Consider the following 13,650-nt stretch of genomic DNA (forward strand, 5'->3'; position numbering starts at 1 on the left):
TCTTCTTGTCCGGTCCGGACAAAATATTTCCTGCTGTTCTTCAATGATGTTTGCGACTTGAATTTATTGTAGGTATGTGAACTGGCTTAACTATTGCATGTATTTACGTGACATCTTCAATAATTATTATTATTTTTGTCATGTTCCATGTGGCCACTTTTCTTGCGTAGATAGTGTTAACTGGAGCGTCTGGAGAGTTAGGAAGCAGCATGCTTACGGCTAACCGTCTCACCTGTGCGTAAAAACATAATATCCATCCTTTCTCCTGTGGTGCCTCGCACTTGCATTTCTTCAAAATACACCGGCCTATATTACCACTTCGTGTCGAAATGAACGATGAACGCACCAGCGTATGCGTGCGTGCGCCTTTGTGAACGTTGTTTGCTCTCCACGTGCTTATCTTTTAACCCACTTTCCAAGTTCTATCACCAGGCTTCCTTCGATCCTATCACCTACCTCTCTCTCTCATTCCCGTTTCTCTTTCCTCGCGTGCAGGGTAGCCAACCGGGTGCGATCATGATTAACCTCCCTGCCATTCCTTCTTTATTTCTTACCCCCTCATCAAAAATGATGCGTGAATTCTATGTAAAAATGAGAAGCGGGATTCACTTTTAGGCGCCCCCCCCCCCCCCCCTTCTCCCCGCCCATCACCTCCCGAAAATCATCTATATGAATATCCTCCCTTTCTTCTTTAGCGCCTGACCTCCGTCGCTTCCAACACAAGTAGACGTATATAGAGTAAGTAGCTACGCTCAGCCGAAGGGCTCCACTGATCCGAGCACCCAACGTCGGAGCCCACCTCCCAGATCCCATCCGCGATCTGGAAAACAGAAACAATGCCCGAGGGGCTCTGATGAGGCCTTCTTCGGAGATGACGAATCCCCACTGCCCCGCCACGACCGCTGCCACAGCCACTCGGCTCCCGACGTGTCCAGGTGTCGATGTGGACAGAACCTGTTTGCGACTGACCTCCGGGGGCTATAATCAGCGCCGGCCTGCGCCTGCAGGAACGCGTAACGCCATTTGTTCGGTGGAACCAATTTTGCGCGAGACGCTTTCTTTCTGCCTGTCTTTTTTTTTTTTCTCGATCTTCCTCTGGATTCCCCTCCTCCTCCCGGTCGGCTAATTATATAGATCACGACGCCCCTCGACGCTGATGATCGGTCTTCCCTGGGTCTCGCTCCGACATCTGCGGCAGGCGAAACAAGAACGCGTAGAATGGACGCCGCGGGTCGCGTAGAGAGAGAGGGACAGAGAGAGCGAGAAAGGAGCGAGAGGGGGGAGGCCACAGGAGGCACGACCTAAGCCTGCGCCTGTCGACCATGGCCGCGGGCCGAGCAAGCGCAGGCCCATCGGAAGAAGCCGCCGTCCTTGCGCGGCGCGCATTGCCCGGCTGGCGACGAGCTGATCGCGAGATGTTTGTGTTGTCCGTCACGCGAAAGGGGGGGGGGGGGGGAAGAGCCCCCTGTCAACCTTGATCTGCGCACAAAGGGCTCCTTCCTCCTCTCCCGCTCGCCCTGGCCTTCTTGTTCGACTTCTATCGTGAGCCCGCCGGGCGATTGTGTTGTGTCGGCAGCCGGAATGGCATAGATGGGACGCGGTGGCGTCGCCATAGTCGTGTTATGCATGCGCGTGCAGGGGGAGCAGAAACGCGTTTCGGCGTTCATTTGCGCTGCGTCACGAGAAAAAAAGAAAGGACAAACAGAGGGAGAGAAAGGGTGCACAGGGATAGAGGCAGGCTTCTTTGATCCTGTTAGACTTCCGGTCCGCGTCGTTTGTAAGTGTCCGGGCTTTTAGGCCGGCGTGGCCTCGCGAGAGTTGTGCATGTCGCGCGCGTTCGTCGAGCGAGAGAAAGTCACGAGGACACACGAGTGATGAATACCTTCGTGAAGGGGATTATGTTTCGCTGAAGAAAGGCGCGGTAATACCTACGATCATGGCTCACAAGCAGCGCCGAAGGCCACCGGAACGACAGGAAATGGGCATCGCCATTATCAAGTTTGCACGGTTAAAGACAGATCGAACGGCGCTTTAAGGAAGTGTAATCTAATACGACACCGCGAAGGAACAGTGAAGAAATTATGGCACTTCAGAAGGTTTTTCAAACTCTGGTTTTTCGTTCTGTAAATGGACGCATCGCTGACTGCGCAACCTGTAAAGTGAGGTGCGAGTGCCAATAGGACACGGACACACGTCCTGCGAATAGCAAACCGAAACTTTGCAGAAGCACACGCATGTGCGTCTTCAAAGCTTTGCTAAGTATGATGGTGAAAACAGTGCATAACAATATGGACGGGAGCGAGGTGGGAAAAGTGCAGCTGTGCTCTTCTGTTGGCAGCGGTACATCGCCTGACTGCGGCACAGCGGAGCCTTTTCGCCAGTCACGACCCGATAAAAAAAAAAAAAAACGAATGATGCTATCGACTGATCTCTTTCGAGCGCTTGGGCGGCACGCTTTACATTCGGCTGCAGTCGGAATAGAGCGCCCGAAACATATTTGGCTGGTTCATTCAGAGCGTTCGCAGGCACTCTCACCTTCGAGCGGGGACATCCGCGACCGAGATCCGACAAAATTATGGTCGCGTCCCTTCTCTGATTGCTTTGGGCGCAGTTGATCGTTTGCCTGGGCCAGCGCAGGCTTTTGTTTCATTCAATCCTCCGAGAGGTCCGCATCTCCACAAACCGAGCTGAAGTTCGACAATAACCAGTCTAATGCACATTGAGTTCTTCAGGGTTGTGTCGTGCTGTGGTTGTGAATGAGCATCAGCGATATCCGCTGCAAAAAAATTATTTAAAAAATAAGAATAATATACCACATAATGCTGCGGAATCCGGCCATTGCTGGTTTCTAAGGGGAAAAAAATGTGAGCACTAATTGCGACCTTCACCACTTGTCGTGCAAAGGTGCGATTACTGGGCTCATGTTATTGTGTGCACAAGTGGCCCCCTTGCACAACGTCAACGGAAGGAGTGAGGTGAGTAGGTGTTGTTAAAAGACCTGCATCTCCGAGCCCAAACCACCCTTAATAGAGAAATGCAGCCTCATTTATCAAGTAGCGCAGCAAGGGGATCTCGTAGTAGCGCCTCCAACGCCCCCCCCCCCCCCCTTCCCCAGACGCCCTGCTCCCCAAATCAATCATTCTTTTTGTTTCACTATCGTTAGAGGAGTGGAATCATTCATGTTCCACAAACACCGTACTTACCGTGCGACTGGCCGCTCGAGGCACCTTGCGTGTATTCGCGGGCTTCTTTCACGCTCGGAAAAGCACTTTTATGTAGCACGAATTGAGCAACAGAAAGCTGTATCGGGATTCTTTTTTTCATGTCACTCTACAATTTTCTGATTGACACTTTTCGTCTAATTCTAATATTTGAGAAGCTGATTATTTATTAAGATTAATTATATAATTAGGCGGAATGAAAGGAATGTTTGAGCTACGTGGTATCCGCATATTTTTTAACTCTGGCTAAAGTTATCTGGGACACTCTCTATATGTGCCACTGGGCGTGCGTTCATTCTTGGCGAAACTACCAGATTTGTAGTGTCCCGCTGTGACACAACAGCCTTCAACAGGTACAGCATTTCTAAATGTTGATTGATGCGCGTCGTACTTCCCGTGCCTACACCGTTCTCCACCATTATTCCCTTGACAACGAGTAGGAATAAATTTTAATGAAGAGAAAGGAGGAGAGGTTGGCCTGGTGAGCGTGTCTCGAGCCTGCTAATCCTCACTATAGGTAAGGGAAAGCGGGAGATAGAGGGCAAGGTAGGTGGCAGGTGATTATGTTGCGCTACTATACACATTGTTCCCTTGGGAAGCATCATGCATCGCCTTCGTTCCTGTGACAGCGCAGCGTACGCGTCTAACACTGTGCTTGCGCCCGATTTGAAGTTTGCATTTCAGCATTGTGAACGGTGCAGTGCACAAGCATAAAAATTCTATCAACAAAAAAAAGAAAAGATGTTGGGACCTTTGAGGTGGATAAACATACGCATTCCACGAGGTCACACGTTGCATAGGACGAGAGTAAACAAAATTTTACTCCTCACGGTTAGTTCTAATGCATTTATTTTAGCGCTTAATCTAAAGCTTCGCTTCACATGATTCTCACATGTTCGCTGGATCTGTGCCTACTGTTTTTTTTTTAAATATCAATGGGCCCGTGTGAACGGATTGGACCAGATAACATAGAGAAGGGAACCTTCTCTTTCATTCTCTCTCCCTCATTTTTCTATTTCCTTCTCCCCTTTAGCCTGCCTACGATAGCCAACCGGGCAACTGCTTAGCCTCCCGTCCTTCATATATTTACATTCTCATGCTCTAGCTCTCCCTTCCGATGTACTCGTAGAGCATCTTACTTGGAAGTAAGTACCCATTTCTCGCTTGTTTTGGCGCCTGGCATTCAATTCCTAAGCCTTTTTTTTTTTCGCCAGAATTTAAAATAAAACAAAATAAATTCTAGCCGTCACGCGCCCATGTGAATTCCAATTACAACTGACAGATTCAACGCACATTAATAACGCAAAACTTGCAAAACTAATTAGCTTTATTGATTACAGGGAGCCTTTACAGACATATTGGAAAAAGAAAGCAGTTCGCCCCTAGATAATTGCGACACGCGGGGGAAAATTTCTCGCTGACGTCTTGAACGTAGAAAAATGAGCAGCGTGTGAAAAAAAAGAAAAAAAAAAAGAAAAAGAAAGTAAAAGAAGAAGGCATAATAATATACTGCAAAAGAGGCGTAAGAATTGATAACGCCCCATCTACTCCGCTTTGCCGAAGCAAATTCTATGAACAGCTTTCTGTTTTATTAACGGAGCAGTACGTGTTTGTCTCGGGCACGGATTCCCAGGTCGTTACGAGGCTACACAGAAGAGCCCTGTCGGAGATTCTATTCCGCAACGCGCTGCAGAGCCGGCGGATTTCTTGGCCGTTCAGTGATTGCGTGCACCGAGACCCCGACGGCTCTTCTGCCGAGTTTAGTTAAGGCCTGACTGTGCGAGTGTGGAGGACAGGGAGGGAGGGGGGGGGGGGGGGGGACGTCGACAGGTTACGCAACGGATGTTGCGGGCCGAGCCGTTCTTCCGAGGCGTTTTTCTGCGGCCACTCTTTGTCTGCGAGGATTTGACGCCCCAGTCAACGAAAAAACTCGGCGGCAGCGCGCACTTTCGCAACGACTCTCGCACGGCTTTGGCGTCGCGTGGCAGTTCAGTTGCTTATCGTACGAGAAGGCGCATCCCTTCGTAGCCGCGGCGGCGATGACTCCGCAAGCGGCCGCGATGGGGATTGCCTCAGAGTCCATTGCAGCGGCCCGCAAGACGCGAGCCGACCGATGGAGACTGAGAAGATTAGGACAATTTTTAAGGCAGAGGGGGGCTCCGCACGCTCCTCGTCGAAACTGGGTTACGGCGTCGTGCCCGGCCGACGTGAACCTCCCCCCCGCCCCCCCCCCCCTCCCATCAATCCGCGTTTTCCCGCCTCGCGACCGACGCTGTTCCTAATGTATAGTGAAAGCAGAGTTGTTGCTCCAGCGGAGAGCCCCCCACGACTCGGGCGCCACTTTTGAAACGCTGGGGTTTCACGCACCTGACGTGCGGGGATAAAACATGGACGTCCGAAAGCCATTGCGGCGCGCGGAATATAAAACCTGACGAAGAACTATGCTCCGCGAGCAGTGACACATCACGCCGAAAGCGCGTTGTCACTCTCGGACGCGGGACGAGAACCAGCGCTGAACTCCATATATTATGATTCCGCTCGTATCTTTCATATACATAGACAGCATTAGAGCTTGTATACGTTGACGCGAAACAAGAAAAAGCGGAATGTTCTCATAGATACATACGCTGGTAGCGGTGTATTGTAAAACGGCGGGGCTTCAACCATACATACCGGCATTCTGTTGTAGGGAGCTTAGACGAACGTAAATTTGACAAATGCGCTGCCGACGCGTTGCGCACGCAAGTATATACGTTACGACACCGTCTACGTCACGTTTCTGCTGGCGCAGACACTTTGCAATGCTGCCGTGACGGAGACAATTACTTATCCGCCTTTGTGGCGCTGTCTCCCTCCTTTGCGCATTCAATTTAGTGTCGTTGCGGCAGTAGGCAATATCTTCAGTCGCTCAATAGACGGGCATACAGGGAATAGTCGCAACCCCAGATTGGTGTCTAAAAACAGAAAATATTTTTTTCTTTCACATTCTTTCCAATAAACAATACATCAACAGCACAGGCTCCCGCACAAATAACGCAGCGGCCGCGCTTATATTGCAGTTTCGCAGAAATTTCTGCGATGAAGCATTGTATCAAAATTGTGACCTGGACGATACTTCTGCTGCTTCTTTCGTACCAGATGTTTCGAGATTAAGCCTGCGAGTTGAAAATTCCTGTTCTCACTTTTTTTTTATGCATTAGACGCACAAATGCTGTAACCCATAGTCCCTATACCCTCTTTCGCGATGGAGTGCTTACGCGCCACCTGTAACAGCAGGTACTACGTGTTCTGTTCGCCGCGCTTGCACGAACAACCTGCCGGACGGTGCAGGATGCAGTTTTCGTGATTCGGAAATTACGTCTGCGCCGGGGAAATAAACAAAAAAAGCGAAAAGAAACACCCCTCGCGCGTAGCGCTACTCGGGTTCGTTCGGGGAACGCAGCGGGCGGCGCCGCTAAAGAAGGAGGGGGACGCGTTACAAAACGAGTCGGCCAAAGAAACAAACCGATGCTCGGCGGCGGCAAACTGAGGCTCCAGGTCAGGAATGGCTCCGCAAATACACCGTTTTCGGCCCCAGACGCGGTGCCCCTCCCGCTCATCATGCACGCGGTGCCGCGCGCCTGATTGCACGCTTCGCCTGGGAGCGCGCGTGCAAGAGAGAGAAGCGCACCAACAGCCGAAACGGTGACACGGCGCGCAGAGAACCCCGGCATACTGCGGCATGCTCGCGCCGAGGGGTCGCACATTGGGTCACGGAACCTCCGGCAAAAAAAAGCGTGACTCGACGCGTCCGCTATACCACCCCCCAAAACCGCCGACGGTGCTCGCTGCTTCCTTCTTATGGGCGCTCGCTCCGCTGCTGCTGCTGCTGCGTGCATCCATTATTTTGTTGCTCATCGACTGGCCGGAGAGCGCGCGCGGGGCTCAGTTACTTGCCGCTCTCGGGGTCCGCTCACCTCTGTGAGGGGGCGTTCCCCGGTATGCGCGTGCCTTCCTTCAGAGGGCGCCCGCGCGCGCCGTAGCACCAGTTCGCGAACCTGGAAGGAACGAGAAGGCGGAAGAGGCAAAACAACAACAACAACAAAAGAAGCGAAAAGGAAAGACGGCAAAGCAGCTAAGAGAGGGATGCCAAGCCGGAGTAATGCGCAGCTAAAGCCTCCCCGTACGTCCCGTCGCGGCTGCAGACGAGCAGTCGACTGGTCATTCATCGCGATGAGCGATGTGCCGTGCAGCTATAGCGTTTCACGCGTGCGCGCGGGTAACGCGACGCCTGAGCACGCTCCGACTTTGGCACGTATCGCGCGCTAGCGGTGTGTGTGTGTGTGCGCGCACGCATTTTCGTCGGCGTCGTCGCCGCAGGCTCCACGGCATGGCCTCCCGGCGATGGGGTTCCGCTTGCGGTCAGCGGGCAGCTGCAGTCACGACTCTCCGGCCGACGCTACTATATATGCAGCGGCGCGTAATGTGTGCTCTCGGACGCTGCAATTGCTACATACGCGAGCGGCAGTCGCCCCTGTTACGGGGTTAGACGGAAAGCCGTGGCTCGGGCGCCGAACTGCACGGCCGCGTATATATGACGGCGATTGCCTTATAAGCCGTCGAAGATTGCGTTCGCACCGCGGGGCATGGCGTACTCCTCGGTTCGCCGGACCAGAATTAAATGCCGCTTTTCATTCAGCCACCCTAGCTCGACGAACGAAAGGCGGAAGCAACGTATATGAGCAGTGAGCGAATACGTTATGTTTCGAAGGTGGATAATATTTTAGCACGGTTCGCAGGACAGACTGGTGACGTAGACAGCCCGATGCGCGATCTGCAACACTTTGCTCTCGGGGAAAATTAATCCTTTTGTCTGCCACGCTCCATACTTTTATGCCATACAATACTTTTACCTGCCACTCCTGGTCGACGTGTCAAACTGATCTTTGCATGTTTCGAGCCTGGATTAAGGCCTTGACTTTACGAGGCTTATGAAACCTTGCAACTTTGCTAAGTTCTAACTTGGTATACCATTTTCCTATTGTCGCCTGTCTCCTCGACGCTTTTATCCCACTACGCGTCAGCCATGGCCTATTGTAAGTCGTATGATAGCAATGGGATTAAGCATATATGCACTGTCTGCACCCTAGCCAGGTACTGCCTATAGGGTGCGGATACTGCTTAGTACTGCCTAGATACTGATTAGAGATGTGCGTACGCACAGCGCGCAGATTCACGCATACAAGCTCACCGGAGAACATAATGCTGTACTTTAACACACCTTGTAAAGGAATGGTCCACTCACACCATTACTTGTTCACCTTCCCTTCAGCCCACCAATTCTATTCTGCTCCCATTAGAGATGCAGCTACTATTTTTACTAATTCTAAATGACATGTTACTATAGTTTATCTCGTGGCAGGCTAGATCATACCTGAGCAGGCCTGCCTGTCTGTCTGTCTTGTACGTAAGAATCCGTCTCTAATTCTTTATACGCTGGTACTCTCACCATAGCAACGGACTAAGGACGTGTAGGGCATTTGTCTATGACTCGGTAGATTCTTCCGTACACTGCTATCACATGGCGACGGATGCAGCAGCCTGAATCACTACAAGTCACAGTCACGGGGAGTTATGATGGTTTCAAATCAAATGAAATGGAAGTGTGTTGTGAAAAGAAAAAAAAACGCACACATACAAAGGATAGATGTTATCAAAAATATTTGCACCTTTAGCCTATATGGCTAGTTATCGGTTCAGTCTAATACACACGTTTACGTAAGCCAGGTCAATGAACAAAGCTGCAATGAATAGTTCATACGTGAGCGCGCATAAACATAATAACAATGCAGTTTTACAATCACCCGGAAAATACAAATCCCCCTCAAGACAAATAAAAGTCAAAATCCCTTCAAATATAAAATCTCGAGATGTGAGTACTAAACAGAATAGAAACGTTAACAGTTAGCGCAATGTCAAACATACAAAGTACACTACAAAAAGGCCTTTCGCACTCTACAAACCGTCCCAGCGAAAAGCATTTCAGTGACGGCCTAAAAATAGGACACGAAGCACACATATAGACTCAGTATTCACACTGCTAGTTTAATTGCAAGATGTCCGTCTTTTTTTTTTAAATACGCCTTGCATGAGAACTTATAGTTGTATGAAAATTTTATTTCAAGTGGAATGTAGCTCCATATTTTATCACCACTGGATTGAATTAACCTTTCATCGTATACGTTTCTGCGGGCAGGGAGATTAATGTTTCCATTAGCTGCATGCCGTGTGTGGCGAGTTGGAAATCAAAACAATCTTAATGGAAAATTTGTGTAAAGTATACCGTTTACCAAAACTGCAGTTTTATAATTACGCTGAGGCATGAACGGCAACAGATTGAGCATTTGCAAACACTTTGGTGCTTGGGCATAGTGGAGGTGAAAACGATACAATTCACAAAGCGAAATTTTTGTACAGCGCTTCCATAGTCGTTCCTTACAAACCGCAACTTTTCCAAATCTTGTCTCTCTCAATAAATTCTACCCACACTGTTATGCAGATCGTTGCCCAGGCTGTGGCAGCTCGCCCACAATCTTCCACGTCACGATTGAGTGCACTGCAAACCCCTTTCCTCCCTTGCCGAGTCTCCTTTACCCCCTGCGCAACAAAGAGCTGTGGGACTATGCCCTCGGCGACGGACCTCCCGAGGTCCTCCGAGCTGTGATACAACGGGCTCGAAACATCGCCGGAATCATCTTAGGGACCCTGGACTGAGGGTTCCTCCCACACTGCTCTCGCCATTCAAATATTATTAATAAAGATGTTTTACTCTCTTACGTTCCTGTATCACTGTGAAAAAATTCACAGACCATGGTAGCCGATGATGATGACACTTCCTTCTGGCGCTGCCGCGCGTGCGCCCTGCAAACTTGCGATGTGGGCTCAATTATTCCAAGCGAGTCATCTGATTTGCACCTCTATATTTCAGCCAATTTTTTTTTGTTCGTTGCTCCTGCGTTCACAAAACTTTTGCGCTCCTAAAATACCAGGACATATGTAGGCGTTGTAGGGACATACATCGGAGAAGTATGGGAGAGGCCTTTGCCCTGCAGTGGGCGTAACCAGGCTGATGATGATGATGATGATGATGATGATGATGATGATGATGATGATGATGATGATGATGATGATGATGATGTAGGCCCAACATTCGCGCTATCAAAACAGCTATGCCGTAAAGCCGCGACCCCTTCATGGGACAATGTTTCTCTAACGATTTGCGCTTGTCGATTATGTGTCCCAGTGATATCTGAGCATGTTTTACGAAGACACTAAAACCCATAACGTGCCAGAGAATTCTTTATTAGACTTTTGCAGAACAATGTTGCCAAAACGTGTTACTTATATATAACGTTCAACACACTGGGAGAATAGGCGACGACACGATCGGATCTCTCGCGTGTGATTTATATATGCCTCTTTTGGGCGAATATTCGTGGTCCGTGACGCCGTCCTGTCTGTTCTCGTGCTGTGAATCCCACTGCATGTGGGAAGTGTAGACCGTTTCTTTCTTTTATTCTTTCTATTCTCTCTTTCTTTTTTTTTTTTACCGCCTTTGTAGGATAACAAACCACACTCTCGTTTTCCTGGTGTCCCTGAATTTACTTGTCCAAGCTTCAACATTAAAACGTTTCACCCCCCAAGTTTCCTCTTCTTGGATTCTGTCTCCCGCGTTCACTCGCTCCCTCCTTCTTAGCCTCATCAAAACCAGAACGGTTAAACAATCATGCGGCTTGCCGAAAACGATCTGAACACCACTCTCCAATAATGGAGTAACGTGGTATATTCGGGTGTTGCGTGTAATCACATTTCGCGCCAGTTTTCGCACTCTGTATGAAGCGTAAACAACTGAATAGAATAAACATCTTTGTTCACTAAAGCCTGAACAAAAATGCTTAATGACGAAGAGGAAGCTCGTGGCAACTTCCGGCTTTCAGGTATGACGTAAAAGCAGCTGGCTTGAAGTAAGGTCGGCACGCCTAATACACAGTGCTTTCTCCCTGCTTTATAGTGCGGTATACGATCATCCTGATGTGCATTCTTCTTCCCCGATGCTTCTATGGCAGCTCCTCTTTTGTTTTATTTCTGAAAAAGAAATGCCGCACTCTAATATCGGACGTTAAAAAGCGAGAGTAAAAAAAAACAGAGTGAGGACAGATGTTTCAGTAAGTCACGCAACTTGCCGCGCGTGGCTTTAAAAATTGTGTGCAGCACTAAAACACCTAAAAGCCCGCAGAGGCACTCTACTCCTCCTACGCCACGAAAATTAGTCCCCCGCTGAAACCTCCTTGTACTGTAGGGGATAAAATCGATATTCGCAGCGAACCTCGCGCTATGGCCGGTGCTCGTGCTATCAAGTTACGTTAGTTCGCCTTAACCATGCGCCAGACTCGAAGCCAGATCGCGCGACATGGTGTAGCAACGCTATTCTCGAGCGCTTCCGTCAGCTCGTTAGACTGTGCACGAATGTAGCTTTTGTAGTGCTGCGCGTTATTTGCGAAAGGGCTTTCACGGGCTCGTGTACTGCGACCGAAGGCGAGCGGATGGGCGAACGTAAACCGGCAGTTTGTCACGCCATGTTCTGGTACGGCTGCGCTCAGCAAAGAAAAAAAAAAAAAAAAGATCCTGCATATATGGAGACGGCAACGCGGGTTGCGTGCTAAGGCTGCCGGTAAGGCTGCGGGCACGTTCCGCGGTGCGATGGCAGGGCGAAGGCGGCTGCCGCGGCGTTACGTAACAAAAGATAACAAAGATGGAAGAGGAAGGAGGCCGCGGATCACGCGATGAAAGACAGGCTTTCATAAGAACTGAAAAAAGGGCTTCTTGCATAAAACCTGGTACCTGCGTGTGACTTTATCAGTGTATAGTGTTTCTTTTTTTACAACTCTTTCGCATTGACTTAAACGAGTTGTTTTTGCGTCCAGCGAAGCTTGGGAACTATGGATGGTCATAGCAGGTGTGTTTTGGGAAAAACCAGGACGTAGGAGCAATGTGAGCAACGCGCACGCTTAAAAGCGTGTTAATTATGAACGTGCAAGTCAACGAAAATCAGTACTGTTGAGTACTAAGAAGATGAAGTGCATTCGCTTTGCTGTTCTTGCAGCAGGGCGGACTGCTAGTCCAAGACTCATTAAGGCGCAATTATGTCCTCGTTGTTGTGTCTTCAAGAAGATAAACAGAGCAGATATGCTCGGTTGCACCGCACAATCAACTGGCGCGTTGTATTATCGTTATAAGAAGGAAGAGCAACATCCGTCCACCAACGCTGATAATTTTTCATGTCCTAATTACATAGGCGTCGGATAACAACCACTAATTTGCGTGGAAAAAAGAAATACGGAACATAGAAATCAAAGCACTTCTCTAGTCAACGACGTCATACGACTTTCTTATTTTCTGATATTTTTACAGCACGCAGTACGTGGTAAATGTGAGGAAAATTCCAAATTATGTTTCTTGCCTCCCGTGCATCTGTATTGCCTGCTCCGGTAATGTGCTTTGTGCACTAGAATGTCATCACGGAAATGAAACAACTTACAGAACGTCAGATATGTCGAGTCCACTACGGGAGCAGTAATTTAACTAATAAGGTCACTCACTACGTGCCAGGAGAACAGGGAAACTGCGCTTGCGTTCAGGACCGTTCTGTATGGTAGAGTGGTAAAGGCTAACTAGTTTTAACGAAGGTAGTCTGAGAACGACAAGCAGTTATTAGTACAGAAAAGCCTTCTAAATTTGACCACATCGTTCATATTGATGTGCACCCTAAAATGTATACTTGCGCTGTCAAGAAATTTTTTTTTTATATCATCAATAATTTGAACGTTACAATAATCTCGCAAGTTGAAGTCCTGGTTATGGACTCTCCAACACATGAAAGGAGATACGTTTTTATACGGGGATTCAATACGGCATAACGCCGCGCCTTGGAAACAAGCTGTAAGCATCTGCGTCGGCTGTGCGATCACTCCCGTTCGAGGAGCTTACGAGACGATTGAAATCAGTGTGAGGACAGTGCTCTCAAATATCGCTGAACTTCAGTGACTTCTCTGCCGCTACTCTCCGTGGGTCACTACGATGAGATTGCATTTTCTTCCTGATTCGCCACTTGAGGCGATGACGTGAGCATGACGACGATATTTGTGCAGAGAGCATTAGTTTGGCGTACTGAGTCATGAGGGAGTTCGCCTACCGTAACATTCACGTGTGAGTCTAAATCTCAGAGGCGCGAGTCCGAGCGGATATTGGTGAACACCTGTATTAGTGAAATAGGCTGCTAATAAGACTGTGAGTAGGATCCGGGTTAACCCGATGGGCACAAGCTCTAAGTGAAAGGGTTTTGAGCAAGCCTGTGTCGTTTATTGTTTATCTTGCCAACCTTACGGCGGGA

This window comes from Dermacentor andersoni, chromosome 5 (assembly GCF_023375885.2).
Source record: "Dermacentor andersoni chromosome 5, qqDerAnde1_hic_scaffold, whole genome shotgun sequence".
Taxonomy (NCBI): Eukaryota; Metazoa; Arthropoda; class Arachnida; order Ixodida; family Ixodidae; genus Dermacentor; species Dermacentor andersoni.